Source organism: Narcine bancroftii, chromosome 2 (assembly GCF_036971445.1).
Source record: "Narcine bancroftii isolate sNarBan1 chromosome 2, sNarBan1.hap1, whole genome shotgun sequence".
Lineage (NCBI taxonomy): Eukaryota > Metazoa > Chordata > Chondrichthyes > Torpediniformes > Narcinidae > Narcine > Narcine bancroftii.
This window is the reverse complement of record NC_091470.1, coordinates 14,965,520-14,983,700: the sequence shown is the minus strand read 5'-3', so window position 1 is coordinate 14,983,700 and position 18,181 is coordinate 14,965,520. Positions and strand designations below refer to the sequence as shown.

The following is an 18,181-nucleotide window of genomic DNA, read 5'->3' as shown; positions in this document are numbered from 1 at the left end:
AAAAATGAGATTAGTATAGATAGGTACAAAGGTCAGCACTGACAAAAGTCTTTACATGCTCACCAACCATATGGAGATGCATCTTCTGTGCAAACTAACACCTGACATGTATAGCAGTTACACTTAGCTTGGAATAAAGAAATGAGGGCTACATTCTTCTAGATGTACTGAAACTTGACCATTGATACTAATTTGTTAATGTAATTATGCAGTCCATTGGAGGAGATATCAAACTGAGGCACATTTCCTCTACCTGCTCAAGTGGATGTCCATCTAACTTGGTCATTATCATAGTCGACTTCTTGTTTGTAAAATTTTGAGTGCCAATGGCCTGCTTAATTTCAAGCTTATTTATCTTCCAACTGTATCAGTACAAAACAATGAAACAGCGTTCTTCGGACCACAGTGCAAACACACGTACAGACAGAACACAAATACTGAAAAGTACAGTACATATATAGATATCTAATCAATATGAATATTTTACTTTTTAAACTTAGACATAAAGCACAGTAACAGCCCTTTCAGCTCATGAGCCTGCGCCACCCAATTGACCTACAACCTCGGTACGTTTTGAAGTGTGGGAGGAAACTGGCACACCCGAAGGAACCGATGCAGACAAAGTGAAAACATACACACTCCTTACAGACAGTGTAAGATTCGAATCCCGGTCCCGGTCACTGTAACAACATTGCGCTAACTGTAAATAATAAATACTGGAGTCTCAGAAGCCCCTTTTACACTTGCAGGTGATCCCAGGAATTAACTGCCAATTGACCTTTTTAGTGTGAAAACAAAATCACCTCATTGCCGGCCTCAGATGACATCATCTCACACTGGGGATAGGCTGCCAGGACACCTAGTACAATCCCAGTGTCTGCAGACACCAGTGTTGCAATCATGCAAGTGTGAAATGGGCAATTGCATTGTGGGATTAAAATGATCCAAGTTTTTGCATGAATGCAGGAACATGAAAAAAGAAAAGATTAAAATGAGCATATAAATTTTGCATGGGAAAGTCGCAGTGGGGAGGGAAGAGAGAGGAAAGAAATAGCAATAGCGGACAATTTTTAAACAGCATGGGAAAATTGGTAGTGCTATAATGCATAATTTATAAAGACCGTGGGGAAAAACCAATGGCAGGCCTGACTTCCCAGAAGGCTGTGAACAGAAAAAACCCAATGCTCCATGCATGAAGCCGTGCTTACAGCCCTTTCTCTGCCACACAGAATTCTGGGAGGACAGATCTGCATCGCATTTCCCCTCCCCCCCCCCACAACAGTATTTATAAATTGACCACGATAGCACCTCCAACTCTCCCACACTGAATAAATTGTACCCGATAGTGTTACCAACTCTCCCACACTGTATAAATTGTATCCGATGGCATTAACAAATCTCCCACACTGTATAAATTGTAACCGATAGCGTTAACAAATCTCCCACACTGTATAAATTGTACCCGATAGTGTTACAAACACTCCCACACTGTATAAATTGTAACCGATAGCGTTACAAACACTCCCACACTGTATAAATTGTAACCGATAGCGTTACAAACACTCCCACACTGTATAAATTGTACCCGATAGCGTTACAAACACTCCCACACTGTATAAATTGTACCCGATAGCGTTACAAACACTCCCACACTGTATAAATTGTACCCGATAGCGTTACAAACACTCCCACACTGTATAAATTGTACCCGATAGCGTTACAAACACTCCCACACTGTATAAATTGTACCCGATAGCGTTACAAACACTCCCACACTGTATAAATTGTACCCGATAGTGTTACAAACACTCCAACACTGTATAAATTGTAACTGATAGCGTTACAAACACTCCCACACTGTATAAATTGTACCCAATAGTGTTACAAACACTCCCACACTGTATAAATTGTACCCGATAGCGTTACAAACACTCCCACACTGTATAAATTGTAACCGATAGCGTTACAAACACTCCCACACTGTATAAATTGTACCCGATAGTGTTACAAACACTCCCACACTGTATAAATTGTACCCGATAGTGTTACAAACACTCCAACACTGTATAAATTGTAACCGATAGCGTTATAAACACTCCCACACTGTATAAATTGTACCCGATAGTGTTACAAACACTCCCACACTGTATAAATTGTACCCGATAGTGTTACAAACACTCCCACACTGTATAAATTGTACCCGATAGTGTTACAAACACTCCCACACTGTATAAATTGTACCCGATAGTGTTACAAACACTCCCACACTGTATAAATTGTACCCGATAGCGTTACAAACACTCCCACACTGTATAAATTGTACCCGATAGTGTTACCAACACTCCCACACTGTATAAATTGTACCCGATAGTGTTACCAACACTCCCACACTGTATAAATTGTACCCAATAGTGTTACAAACACTCCCACACTGTATAAATTGTAACCGATAGTGTTACAAACACTCCCACACTGTATAAATTGTAACCGATAGTGTTACAAACACTCCCACACTGTATAAATTGTAACCGATAGTGTTACAAACACTCCCACACTGTATAAATTGTAACCGATAGTGTTGCAACACTCCCACACTGTATAAATTGTACCCGATAGTGTTACCAACTCTCCCACACTGTATAAATTGTAACCGATAGCGTTAACAAATCTCCCACACTATAAATTGTACCCGGTAGTGTTACCAACACTCCCACACTGTATAAATTGTAACCGATAGCGTTAATAAATCTCCCACACTGTATAAATTGTACCCGATAGTGTTACCAACACTCCCACACTGTATAAATTGTAACCGATAGCGTTAACAAATCTCCCACACTGTATAAATTGTACCCGATAGCGTTACCAACTGACCCACACTGTATAAATTGTACCCAATAGCGCTATCAACTCTCCAACAATTTATAGCGCTCTCAACTTTCCCACCCATTTCAAAATTTTCCGCTTTTGCTATTCATTGCTAGCACTTTTCCATGGTCCCTTATAAATCTTTATAAAGGCTGGCACAACAACAGGGGCTGAAGGGCTCATACTGAGCTGTACATAAAACTTAATTATGTTATAATTAGGCATGATTAATTTTGTTCAAATATAAAATATAATACATTGATCAGGATTTAGGGCAGGTCCACCATCACTTGATGCTTCATGACGTCATGGGTCGAAGGTAAAACAATCCTAACCCCAGGGATGGCTCCTTGCAAGAGTTAAAGCTTTCAGTGTCCTAGTTAAGAGTGGTCAGCTGTCAAAAACTAAACCCTCATCCCTAACCCAGGACGCTGAATGGCCAATTTAGTGGGATGCATGTACGAAAGGGGCTAGAGTTGTTTTAGCGGTTCATCAGTCATTCAGCAGTGTCGCTGCCTGAAGCGAGCAGCTGCTCCTCCGCCTGGTGGCTCTAATACTTCTGTATCTCTTTCCAGATGAAGGTAGCTGGAAGATGCTTTGTGAGGTCAGCAACAGCACTGGTACACAGTGATGGAGATCTAAGCCAGTGCTTTTCAAACTGGCCCCATAATTCACATCCCACTTTAAGCAATCCCTATGCCATCAGTGCTCTGTGATGGGTAAGGGATTGCTTAAGGTGGGATTTGAGTGGGAAGGGAAGGTTGAGAACCACTGCTCCAGACCCAATTGTTTCTGAAATACTTTCCTTGAGAAAAATTGTCTTTAGCCCATTTCCTTGGGAGTTACGAAACTGTACAGATAATGAGTCAATTAGGGACGATCAAAACAGTGGTTTTCAAACTTTTTCTTTTCACTCACAAACCACCTTAAGCAATCCCATACTAATCACAAAGCACATGGCATAGGGATTGCTTAAGGTGGAATGTGAGTTTAGGGGGCCAGTATGAAAACCACTAATTTAAGCCCTACCCTTTCATGTATAATTCTTGTCATTTAAAGAGAGCCATAAAGGCAAAGGTTCCATTATTGTCACATAATACTACATTTAGAGTTCAACATACTCTAAGTTAAATTCTTTAACTTTGTCTGCCGTAAAGAAGACAGAGAGTTGCCGCTCGCAATCCCTGATTTACAAGGCCAGTGGTCTGAACTATCAGAGCCTCTTCCACCAAGAGGCTGAAAGAAAGTGACAGAAGGAAAGTCATTCCCCCCCCGACTGGGTTAGCTGTCAAAAAATTAATTTTTCATTGTTTCTCAATTTTTTAATTCACAAGTTTCAAAAAGATTTCCAAAAGAAGTAAATAAGAAAAATGTTAAATGAAAGTCAACAAATTCATTTAAAAGATAATTAAAAGCTATCTTCCTCTTTAGCAGTCCCTCAGGATCATGTTACAGTTAGAGTAGCAGCTAACGTAGAGCTGTTACAGCGCCAGCGATCGGGGCTTGGGTTCGAATCCTTCGCTGCCTGTAAGGAGTTTTTACATTCTCCCATGTCTGCGTGGGTTTTCCCCGAGCACTCCGGTGTCCTCCCACCATTTAAAATGTACCGGAGTCAATCGCGTGTACTTGGGCAGTACAGGCTCATGGGTTAATGGGCCTGTTACCGTGCTGCATGTCTAAATTTAAAATGTTTAAAAATCAAAGACCATTTGGTTAGAATCATATTATCATGAAGAAATGCAAGTTGAAGATTAATTTCGAGCAGTTTTTCATTGTAGATGATGTCAAAGGCTTTAGGAAGGTCAAGAAAGGCTTTATATTGTTGGTTCTGCTCCCTGCATTTATCTTGGAGATGACAATGTAGACGATCTCCATTGCGCCTCCAGATAAATGAAATCCACACTGCAATTTGTAGAGGCGACACGGTCAGGGGACCCGCACAAGGTGTGGGCTGCTGGAGACTGGCTCATGTGAACCAGATAACAGAGCTTGGATTTGAGAGGGTGCTGAGGGCAAGAAGGGCTCCCTTAAGGCCTTGGGAGGTGAAAGCTTCCTGATCATGTTGAAGGTTTGGATCTGGAGCTCGGGTTGCCGATGTCTGTGCTGCTACAGAGGCTGCAGGGGTGCTGGAGGCAAATCCACGGACACTCCACTTGGAAGAGATGTCAAATGAGGACTAGCAATGACTCTCCTCATTAAACTCCAGGGGACTCCTCTTAGTTACCACATTGAAATGTCTTCTTTCTTTAAGCTATGACAATTACAACATTTAAAGGTACAGTGATATACAGTGAAACCCCTGTTGCCTGGAACTCTAGCAACTGGCAAAAAATTTGCGGAAAATAAGGAGGTAAAAAATACAAAAGTTAGTTTGCTAATCTATGCAATCTCAAGCAACCGGAAAATTCGCATCTGGCTTCTCCCAATCCCCATAGGTGCTGGTTACCAGGAGTTTTACTCTCACCTCTTCTTTCCAGAAGTGGATAATGAGATTGTGGCTTCCTGAATGAAGATCTCCACCACCAATTATGGGTCTTCACCAGAATACCATCTGCTCCTGAGGCCTCAGTCTACCAAGTCTGTAGCAGCCAGATTGCAACAACTACCTAGAAACATCTTCTATTCCAGGACTTGGAATGTTAGGAAAAATTGCTACCAGTGACAGATACGAACATTGCTTCACTATATCATGCCTCAGGAACAAGACTCTGACATGAATTGCTCTGCGTATTTAACTAATCCCATTTGTCTGAGCTTGCCATATATCCCTCTAAACCTTTGCTATCTATGTACGTGTCGAAATGTCTTTTAAAAGTAATTATACCTGGGCTAGGATTTTAAAATATATCTAAAATTACATAAACAAAATAAGTGCATGAACTATGGACTGCATTTATCAGACTGTTGGCTTGATAAACAAGCAAAACTAAAACCAGACTATAAAGTCAATAGTTACACAATAAAAACACTGCACCACAAATAAATGTATACAAGTAACAATTTTTAGAGAGGGGAAATCATTTTTTTTTCCAGCCGCTCCTTATTGCATTGGTGCCTGCTGTTTCCATACAATGGATTCAACATGTTTAAAATGGAAAAATAAAGAACTACACAAGGTCTGAACAAATATTCCATAAGCTATTAGACATTAAAACAGAAATATAGCAAATATGCAGAGAACGACTCTTCGACTCTACAACTGTTGATATTAGGGTACTTCCATTGTCCTGTCATTTTGGAAGGAGGAGACCCTCCGAAACTTCTTCACTTTCTTGATCAGTAAAATATTCACCCAGTGAGGAAAGAGGTATTATTGCATCTGGCTCTGAAGGAAAAAGTAGGGCCAGGGGAACCAAGGATCATGGGCCGTGATGATCAGAACTAATTAATAATGGAGAAATCAAAAGTAAAAAACTTATTAATTGGAGAATGAACAACTTCAAAATGATGACAGGACAATTGTAACTAAACGTTAACAAGTAAAACAAACTAAGCATTATGGGTATAGCTGAGGTTTGTCAACCTGAAGCATTAATTATTTTTCTGTCCCTACAAATGCTGCTTGACCTGTATAAATATATTTATACATATTTAATATTTTTATTTCAGATTTCCAGTATCCACAATTTTTTACTTTTCTATTTCAGTGACAGTTTGTATTTAGTCCCACAGGAGGAGGAAACTAGAAAACTAAAGCCAGACCTTCCAAGATAAAAGAAAATGAGATAAAGGTGGCGATGGAAATAAAAATAAAACACTACATGATGTACATCAGGTGAATAATTCCGGTGAGAATACTGGGCTGTATATAGTAAGCCAAGAAAGAAAGTAGAAAGGAAAATAAGAGGAGGAAAGAGAAAACCTGAGAATTCAGTGGCATTCAACAACCCACATTTCTTCTGCAGGCACACAAGTAGGTGCAGTGCAGCTCATCAGGAATCAAGGTGCAATACTTCACTGGTCTTTACCAAGGCAGAGGATGCTCCCTGAATTAAAAGGGATGTCATACAGATTATGGATGGGTTGAAAATTGATCATATACAAATCGCTCTTATTCAAAAGGGCTAAGAACATACCTGTCAGATTAACCTCTGCTGCAGGCAAGCTTTTGAAATTATAATAGGAGAAATTTTATAGACACGTGGAAAATTTAAAGTGATAAAAAGAGCATGGATTTCTTATAGTCAAATTATTTCTGACTGAATTTTGCATAGAAGGTTGGTGAAAAGAACACAATAAATGCTGCTTATGTAGATTTTGATAAAGTCCCTCACAAAATGTTAGTTTGCAAACGTGAGGCCTATAAAATTAGTGGTTCGACAGCAGCACAAATTTGAAGTTATCTTAAAGGCAGAAAATAGAGTTGCATAAACAGTTGCTTTGTCAGAGGGTGTCAGAAGATGATAGACAGTTGAGAGAAACATGATTGGCTGCAGACACTTTGATTGTAGTAAAAACATCCAAATGCTGGAGGAACTCAGCTGGTCTATTCAGCATTCATAGGAGACAAAGATTATATCACTAACGTTTTGGGCCTGAAATCAGAAAAGCCAGAAACAGGATATATCAGAAAGATTCAGAATTCAAAGAATGGGGGAAGGAATCCAGACCAACAAAATTGGTCTGTTAATAGATGTGATAACTTATCATGTCTGTGCGAAAGGAGACAGGAAATAGAGCAACGACGGGGGAAGCAAGGGGGTGGGGGTTTTAACGAAAGCCAGAGAAATCGATATCAATGCCATCAGGTTGGAGGGCGCCCAGTCAGGAGACGAGGTGCTGTTCCTCCAATTTACAGATGGTCTCAGTCTGGCAGTACATGAGACCATCGACAGACATGTCTGCAAGGGAATGGGATGGAGAATTGAAATAGGTGGCCACTGGGAGATCCACGCTAATAAGATAGTTAACTGCCCCAGGGATCAATACTGAAACTATTGATTTTGTGGACATAGACATGCCAGTAAAATTTCTAAATTAGCAGATAATACCACACATGGGTGTGTTGTAAAAAGTGAGGAATAATAGATTGCTAGAGTACATGAATAGACCAGAAAACTGGCAATAAAAACAGCAGAAGAAGGAGGGAGATGTAGCGACAACATAGAACATTAAAGCACACAACAGGCCCTTCAGCTCACCACGTTATGCTGACCTCCATAAAACCTACCCACAACAATCTAGTACTTCTCTCCCTCACACACATAATCCTCTATTTTTCTTATATCCATGTACTTAAAGAGTATTTTAAATGTTCCTATTGTAACAGACTTCACCACCATCTCTGGCAAAACATTCCAAGCACCCATCCACTCTCTGTTTAATAAAAGTGTACCAAGGACATCCCCCCTCCCCCAAACTTTCATCCACTCATGCTCAACGGGTAGCCTCTGGTATTTGCAATGTCACCCAAGAGAAAAGGTACTGGCCCTCAATTTTATACACCTCTCATCCTTGGTCACTCCAAAGAGAAAAGCCCAAGCTTTGTCAATCTTGTTTCACAAGATATGCTCTCCAATCCAGGCAGCATCCTAGTAAATCTCCAGTGCACCCTCTCTAAAGCTTCCACATTCTTCCTGCAATAAAGTGACCTGAACTGAACACAACACTCCAAGTGTGGTCTAACCAGTTTTATGGAGCTGCAACATTACCTCACAGCTCTTGAACTCAAAACCCCAGCTAATGAAGGCAAGAACACCATGCATTGCCATAATCACTCCATCAACTTGTGCTACAACCTTGAGGAATATGTGGACCTGGACCCCAAGATCCCTCGGTTTCTCCTCAATGTTAGAATCCTACCATCAACTACTGCCTCTGCCTTCAAGCTCTACTTTCCAAAGAGCATCACTTCACCCTTAACTGGTTAGAATTCCATCTGCCACTTCTCTGACCAATCTGCATCCTGTTTTCTGTTGTAATCTACAACAATCTTCTACTCTGTCCACAACACCTCCAGCCTTTGTGCCATCTGCAAACTTATTGACCCACCCCTCCAGTTTTTTGTCCAAGTAATTTATAAAAAGCACAAAAAGTAGGGGACCCAGAACTGATACGTATGGAAGACCATCAGTCACTGACCAGGTCGAATACATTCCATCTACTACCATTCTCTGTCTTTTGCAGACAAGCCAATTCCAAATCCACGTAGTCAAGGTTCCATGGATTCCATGCCTCATGATATTCTGAACGAGCATAGCATGGGTGACCTTGACAAATGCCTTTCTAAAATCCATATACACCACATCCACAGCATAATCTTCTTGTAAAACATTAGACCTGCTCCTCAAAGTCTTGCTGGATATCTTCAAATGCTGAAGAATCATCTCCAATAGTATGCTCACCACTGACAGACTTACTGGCCTATAATTCCCAGGATTCTCCCTCTTTCCTTTCTTAAACAAGGGAACTAAATTTGCCATTCTCCAATCCTCTGGTACTTCTCCTATGACCAGGGAGCACATAAAAACCATTCTTAATGCCCCAGCAATCTCTTCCCTCACTCTTTGTAGTAACCCAAGGTACGCCATGGTCCCGATAACTTGTCAACCAGAATCTTTATTTAAAAAATCCTGTATTTTCTCTTTTGTAATCTCAACTTGCTCCAGCACATTACCCTGATCTACATTGGCCTCACATTTACCAAGGTCCCTCTCCCTTTTGAACACCAAAGCATTCATTTAGGACCTCCCCTATCTCCTTCACTTCCAGGCATGTTTCCTTCCACTCCCCACCCCCCTTTTATCCCTAACCAGTCCTAGCCTCACTCTAGTTGTCCTCCTGTCCTTCACATATTTGTATAACTCCTCAAGGTTTTCCTTAATCCGACTTGCCAAGGCCTTCTTCTGCCGCCTTATTGCTCTCTGAAATCCTTTCTTAGGTTCCTTCCTGGCTACCATAGAATTCTCATGAGCCTTTCCTGGCTTTTGCTTCCTCCACCTTCAGTGTGCTTCCTTCTTCCTCTTGACTAGTTGACCCACTCTCTCTCGAATTATTCCTTTCTCCTCCCATCTTACAGTTACAGTTTGGGGAAACATGGTAAGATATACATTATTAACAATAACATCCTAAAAAGTACTTCGGGATACATTGGCACACTCTTCAGCGAGGTCCCGCAGAACAAGGTGGCTTAAAAAATTTTTTCCTGAATGACAGAAGGTCAGAAATTAGCAGGAAGGGCCTGTTCCCTTGTCATTTTAAATTTTAATTTTGAGATATAACATGTCTAAATGGCAAAATTCTACAGTGTGCAAGGAACAAGAAATACTCCGGTCTGGTACACCCATAAATCTTTGAAAATAGCAGGACACGATGAGAAAGTGATTAGTAAAACATTCAACAATCCTACAGTAGATAAAAAATGAAAGCAGGGAGGTAACAGTGTAACTACAGCAGTTAAATTGGCTGATAAGTTGACCAGAGGTTTGGAGGAACAATCAGAAACCGGAATTCAAATCCTACCATTGCCGCTGCAGAATTTAAATTTAATTAATAATCTAATTAATAAAAATTAGTCTTTGGAATAATAATGCAAACACAATAAGATTGTTCAAAAGCTCATCTGGTTCATTAGTGTCCTTTGGAGAGAAAATGGGTCATAATTACCCAGTATGGGCCATGAGTCTCCAGACCAACCCATGGCCAAGCAGGCAAATGTACTTTCAGAAAGAATAAAACTAGACCGACCACTTGGCATCAATCCAGCACTAAATTCAGACAAAGCAAAGTCAATCCTAGCCAAGCTGAACTGTAAAGTCCTCGTCACAAACATGTGAAACTGCTGTTTAACATCAGGAAAACTATCCTATCAACTAGCCAAGACAAAAGTCATAGCCCAAAAATCATTTCTCACATATAACTTGCTCTTCCATAACAATCGACTACTTCCTGAACCACTGGCAAGCTAGACCTACCAAAAGTAAAAGCACAGTAGTGTACTGCTCGTGGGTTTTGTCCTTAGAATCCTCAACGTATGTTCCACTTTGTTGATCACCACAGGGAATAAATATAGAAAGTAGCAAATATAGTACAGGAGAGAAACTTCAATGTCCATCACCAAGAGCACCTTGGTACAGTTGGACAAGACCTAAAGTATATAAATGTCAGACTGTATCTACGACAAGTAGTGTGTGAAGCAGCCTAAGGGATAAACTTACTTGACACTGCTGTAGTTACCAACCTACCCCTTGGCAAAAGGCAATTTTGTGTGATATTATATGTTCTACACTATTACATGACAATAAAGGAATCTTGAATGATTCATCTGTCTACAAAAATCAGTGACAGGAGTGAAAACAGTCCTCATAGAGAGAAAATTCCATCTTCACAGAGGATGCCCTCCATTGCGTGGTTTGGCACTGCAAATATATTAAATGGGATCAACTCAGAACAGATCTAACAGCTCATCACTGGACATGATAGCATCCTTCACTATCCACAAAACAACAACACATCCCCACAATCTATTAATTCATGGCTCAGCACCTCCAAAGCTTTACCACTATGATCAATCCAGGGGTGAACCCAGGAAGGAGTGCAGAAAAACATAGCAGGAGTTGCACCAGGCATACCAAAATGTGAAGCTGCAACACAGCAAGTCAACAGACAGAACCAAGGATCTTCACAGTCAACTCCACAGTCCAACCACACCTAGTCATGAATGGTAGCGAACAATTAAACAGTTCGTGAGAAGAGGAAGCTCCAGGTAGATGCCCAACTCAGGTGAAGACGAACTTGTGAATAGTAAACGACAAGGCCATAAATGCTAGGTGGATGATCCATCACAGCATCCTCCAAGTGATCTCCACCAACAAAGAAATCAGTCTTCAATAAATTCGATTCACATCAATGAATGGCTGGTAGCACTAGACAGGCAACATCTATTAGACCAGACTGCATTTCTCAGCTGCAGGCACACAGGAGAATGCAGATGCTGGTATCTGGAGTAACAAACAATTTACTGGAGGGATTCAGCACCTGTGGGAGAAGAATAATAAACAATTTGGGTTGGAACACTTCATTCATGAAGGGTTCTAGCCCAAAATATTGATCATTCTTTTGCTTGCACATCTCAACTGTAGTATTGAATTTCCAAAACTAACTGCACCTCTAGCCATGTGTTAGAGGACACAGTCTCAAGATTCCGGGGAGTAGATTTAGGACAGAGATGAGGAAAAATAGTTTTTCCCAAAGAGTAGTGAATGTTTGGAATTCTCTATCCAGGGAAGTGGTTGAGGCTGCCTCATTAAACATATTTAAAATTCGGTTAGATAAATTTTTACATGATAGAGGAATTAGGGGATATGGGGAGAAGGCAGGTAGGTGGAGTTAGGTCATAAATTAGATCAGCCATGATCGCATTGAATGGCGGAGCAGGCTCGATGGACCATTTTTGGCCTACTCCTGTTCCTACTTCCTATGTTCCTATGTTCCTATGTTCCAGTATAGATACAACACTGCATTTCCTTGACGATGTGGAAATTTGCCCAGGTATGTCCTGTTCATAAAAACTTGGCTAATTATTGTCCACTCTTAATCTCCAACGGTAGTACTAAGTGTCATCCACCATTATAGCCAAATGCTATTAATCAGCAAAAACTTAGTCAATGACAGTTTGGGTTTTGCTAGGATCAGCTCAAACATCATCCCAGTTTTGATCTGAATAAGGATCAAGGAGCTGAATGGTACCTGGTGAGGGAGGAGTGACTGCACTTGACATCAAGGCAGTATTTGATGAATTGTGGTATCGCAGAATCCTGAAACTTAAATCAAATGGGCTTCAAGGGGAAAACACTCCCATGCCTGGAATCATACCTCACACAAAAGAAGAAAATTGTGGAGACACAGGAGACTGTAGATGCTAGAACCTGGACCAAAGAACGAACTGCTGGCGAAACTCAATCAGTCAAAATATATGGAGGGTAAGGACGGTTCATGCTGAGACTATGCATCAGACAGCTGCAGCTATCCAAGAGCGTTGCTGCAGTAATTTCTCAGTAATTGCTATTGCTCGATATTCAAATTGTCAACAACATACTCCACACCTACATGCAGCAACACATAGATAACATTCATGTTCAGTAAAATAATAATCATGCTCCAGAAGAGAGTATTTAACCATCTCCCATAAGGGAGTATCCAACCAGCTACCACTGACATTCAATGGCATTGTCTTTACCAAGTCCTCCACCATAAATATCCTGGGATCACCAATGGCCAAACATTCAACTGGATAAATCATATATATGTCACATTTAAAAAAGCCAGTCAGAGGCAAGGAATCCCTTGTCAAGGGATTAATCTCCTGCCACCCTGAAGCCTCCCATCAGCTCCCTCCCCATTGTGGAATATCTCCCTAGAAGAGGTACAATAGTTTAAAAATAAAACAGATCACCATCTTCTCAATGACAAACATAGCTGCTGGCCTTGCCGGAAATGCCAACATTACAAAAAAAATGAACAAACATAAACCCTAAAGCAGTGTTTTTTTATTAAAAAAAACTCTTTCTTTCCACTCATATACCATCTTAAGTAATCCCTGACTTTAAGAAGTTTGTACGTTCTCCACATGATCTGCGTGTGTTTTGCCTGGGGGCTTCGGTTTCCTCCCACCATTCAAAACATACAGGGTTGGTGTTATTGGGCAGCACGGTCTTGTGGGCCGAAAGGGCCTCTATTACCATACTGTATGTCTCAATTTAAATTGGAACCAAAGCCAACAAGCAGCTTCAGCCTCTGTCCACTGGTTTCACCTTTAATAAGGGATGCAAGTTTTATTCAGAGGGGGGAAAAAAACACTAAATTTGGGGGAAGAGAGAACTGTCACAAGTGCATCCATGCAAGCTCATTCAAATGCATATTTTTAAAGATCCTTTGGTCATCTCAACCAAGTACAGATAAAAAATCTGATCATGAGTTCCATAATATTCTGATATTCATAATTATCACAATTTTGCATATCTTACTGAGATGCACTGATGTGCTACTTTTTAAATTTTTTTTAATTTTTATTTTTCCCCACTATGAACCATATTAATCAAAATACACACAAACATTTCCCTCTTGAATATACACAGTGTCATTTTCTCCCCTATTTTTCCCCCCTCTCTTCCCTCACTCCTCCCCACCCCGTCCAAACCCATTAAACGTTCAACGTATCTGATACATTAAACCCATTAAACGATGTCGTCACACAATGAAAATAAAAAAGAAAATTGTTTCATCTACTTTTACACACTGGGTCAGTTCATTTTGTCTTCTTCTCATTCTATCATTTTAGGGGGAACTATTTTAATGTGTGAAGTTACATTTAGTTAGTGAAATGAATTTCAACCCAAAAAGTCTCAGCAGGTCATGGTTTGCTACATGACATTCACGGACGCTAGCTCCACATAAAGCTACATTTTTAATTGTAATTTACAAAAGATCACCTGTATAATTGTTAATTAGAAGGACTGTATTCAAAAGCAAATAAATTTTTCCTGCAAGTATCTGACATAAAAAAACCAAAATAATAAAGGAAACATCATTTATGACACACTTGGAAAGATATAAATTTGATGAAACATCCAGAAGGGAAAAGAATGATTTGTAGATACTCAGTAGGCCGTTTACACACTGCAAACAGTAGAATATACAAACACACTGGGTGTTCTTGATGGATGGACCGGAAGTTCCCATCCAGTGTGCTCCTCTTTCACTTTGGCCAGTGATTCTCAAAGTGGGGAATGTTGCTTTTTTTCAAGGAGGCTTCAAGAGCATCCTTGAATTTTCTGCGACCGAGTGATCTATTACTGTGACAATGCTATGAGAAGTTGGTCAGCTTGGGAGAGGGGAACGCTGGTTCACTGATTCTTTCAAGTATTTTAAGGATTGTTGTCATGTAGAAATAAGAGAAGCCAATGAGCACAATACATCTCACAAATACACACAGGGCAATTGGTTTAAGTGATGTTAACTCATGCAAATTCAGCCAGAATAAAGGGTCTGTTCCCTTGCTTGTCTTCCATAATAGTAGAATACTGAATTTTAAGCCCATCTAAGACTGTAACTGGGATCTCAGTGTAATTACACACCTGAAAGCCAGCATATCTGACACTGCAGTATTGTACCAATCTATCAGATCTCTGGAAGGACTTCAAGGCACAACAGAAGCAAGAAAGTTACAAATGACACAGGGAGCAAATTTTTTCTTTGGGTAAGGCACAAAGTATTAGACAATTACTTTATTTAGAGTTACATAATTATATTTGCTTACAATCAAAGTAGTCAAAAGGAGCACACACTTTCCCCAGTTGAATTATGCTTGATTTAAGTCGTGTGCAAACACCTACTGTCTATGATCCAGAGGAATATATAGAATGAAGTCCAACAGTTCAACCATGTGATCAAATAGTGTGGATAAATTCAAACATTTAAAAGGATGCTATAAAAAAACCTGACAAATTAACACTTCAACATTATTGATATTGTATTTTTTTTTAATATTTTCTATAATAGTGAGTCCATCAAAGCAATTCATTTAAAGGATTTTGGGAAGATTGAGGCACCGAAGGGAGCTTCACAAATCCACAACTTTCTTGCTAATGACTATTTCAAAGCAATAAAAGATTTCAGCCCCGCAAAGTAAGTTAAGGGTTATGGGGATAAGGCTGGGAAGGGGTACTGATGGTAGTGATCAGCCATGATCTGTAAAATGGCGGTGCTGGCTCGACGGGCCGAAGGGCCTACTCCAGCTCCTATTGTCTATTCTAAAATTTCACTGCTCCTCAAGTCATGACAAGATTTGAACATCTCACAATTACAAACAGTTTTATGCTTTCTGGCATTTTTCTTTTATTCTTTGAAGCTTATTATGCAATGAAAGATAATCCGTACTACATTGACTTAGTATGAAACTCAGCAATTACCTTTCCGCTAGATATTTTAATGAAATATTAATCGACATTTGACTGACTGATGTAAAGTTGCAATTTGAAATATTATTGAGTAATGAGCGTTACTGGTAATGAAGATAACTTATTTTCAAGCTCTGCAACTCTATCTACAAGCATCTTTATTTCAATGAGTTGACAAACTAGGAAATAGGGAAACTAGACCAAGCCAATTAATATTCCTAATACTGCTGAATCAACCCTAAAGCACATTCACAAAAGTGCCATTTTAAAGAAAAGAATCTCTTGAACAGTCAGGCCCATATTAATCAAAATACACAAATTGCATACATAAACCACAAAGCATCCTTCTCAAGCTGTTATTTCAACATATGGTTGCTGAGAATGACTGATAGAAGAAGTTTGGAACTGGAGGGTGAATTAAATATCTTCCCACTTACTTCCAGCTATTTACAAACTACTAAACTCAACAGTTGCTCCAACACAGATTATACATTTAGCTTTGAAAGATGTGAAAAAACAGCTGATACAAATGAGGACCTCGGATAGCAGAGTTCAACATACTTTCAGTTTGAAGATACTGAGACTGTGCAAATTCAATAGCTATTAAAAAGAAAACTACATCACTTTTTCACCCAGTTTTCCTGAACTCCAGGTTCAGATATGAAGATCAAAGCTTACGTGGCATTAAATATCTATAAATTAACATTTTTTTTCTTTTAAAAACCTTTGAAACAGGAGGTCACTGCGTACAGTCAGCAAATCATCGAATCCTTTTCACTTCCTTCAGTTCAAGAAAACAAGTGACTGACACATTTCCTGCCAACGGACCTTCCCTCAGATAAAACACAGCTCCCACCAACAGGAAATCCTTGAGCATTCACATGTTGTTGCAAGACTTATTTCTGCACTCTTTTCAATACAAGATTTAAAGTTTTTAAATTAAATAATTTCAAAAAATCTTGCTTGGTTGACCAACTATTTTTATGGTAGTGAATTGTTTAAAAGAAATTATTTTATTTATTTCAAATACAATTTTAAAGTTTGCTGACTTTCTGCAGTCTATCATACACAAATGACACAGTAAGAAACAAATAAATCCAAAATTTCAGTCTCCCATGAAAGCGGAAATGGAAGGTTTCAGAGAGGAGGTTAAGATCAACCTATGTTTTTGGGTCATCAGCCTTGTGCATTCATGCAGAGAAGACAAACCGTTAGGCACGAGGCACAGAGAAGACAGGCCATTAAGCACATAAAGGCTATTGCCTCGAATTATGTTCTCCATGATGCAAGTTTTACGTATAGATCAATTTACTTCTTCAACATTCCTGATAACTTACCACAGGGAGTACACAAACTAAATTCTTCTGTATCAGTTTTTATTTAATTCTTCAATATATTTTATCTTTTAATAAATATAACAAAACAACATTATTAAAAAGGAAAGAACCTTGCCAACTGTGGAGTTATGCTACCACGTCAGCAATTGAATCAATGACCTTCATTTGACAGGCACATACTCAGGTTTCAGCAGGTTGATATGGGAAAGCGAGCAAAGTCTAAAGCTTCATGCATCTGAGCTGAAATACAGATATCCTTTTTGAGGAGGAGAGGGTGTCTTATCTTAATCTCCATGGCAACTGTGCCTCTGTCCACTTATTGGACACCCTGAACTTCCTGTGCCAGCAAAACCAGCAAATCTGAATGCTTCCTTTCATGTCACACAAGTCTCTTAACAACAGTATCATCCACAAGAGGGCACGGTTTAAACTTCAGAATGGAACAAACTATATTTAGAGATCAGAATGTCAATGTTTTCAAAGAATTCAATTCAAAACCAGACAGTTACATAACATGCTGTTTTGTGGAGTCATTAAGCGAGGAGGAAATGGCTATCAAGTCACAAGTGCAACTAACAGTGCCTCTGCATTCCACACTTTCGCAGATGGCATGGACGTTAACCACCATGTGGATTTCAATCTCTCTAATAGAAGGCTTTGTCACAAAGACGAAGAAGAGCTGGAGCAGCTGAGCATTATATCTCAATTACATCCCATGCAAGCAATGCACTAGCACATCTCCACTAAAGCACACCATAACATGGAACAGAAGACTAGTTCTTCACCAATTCACCATCATTCTGTAGAATGATGCCAAAGTTTAAGATACAGAAGAAATTTACTAGAATGGTTCAAGAGTTCAAGAAATAGTGAGGCTTTTCATTCAGCTGAGAAACCGAATATAGATGTTTAAAATTGTGAAGAGTTTAGGTTCAGAAAATAAACTTTGTAATAGTTGAGGAGTCAAATAATTAGCAAATGCAGCAGAGCCAATCAGAGGAAAAAAAAGGTTTTTTTTTATGCATAGTGTTGCTTGCCTAACTACAGAAAAGATATCAATAGGGTTGAAAGAGTGGAGAA

At 39.6% G+C, this 18,181-nt stretch overlaps 1 protein-coding gene across 36 annotated transcripts in view; it reads right to left on the bottom strand.

Moving 5' to 3' along the window:
* Positions 1-18,181, bottom strand: part of foxn3 (forkhead box N3) — a 477,697-nt gene that overhangs the window by 413,792 nt on the left and 45,724 nt on the right. Inside the window, exon 1 of one of the 36 annotated variants that reach the window (XM_069915960.1) lies at positions 16,489-16,548. The exons of 33 other annotated variants lie outside the window; for them this stretch is intronic. The gene's annotated coding sequence lies outside the window, so the exon portion shown is untranslated. Of the gene's footprint in view, positions 1-16,488; positions 16,549-18,181 lie in introns of those variants that run through there. 2 more of the 36 variants (XM_069915949.1, XM_069915938.1) reach the window with 2 other exon arrangements.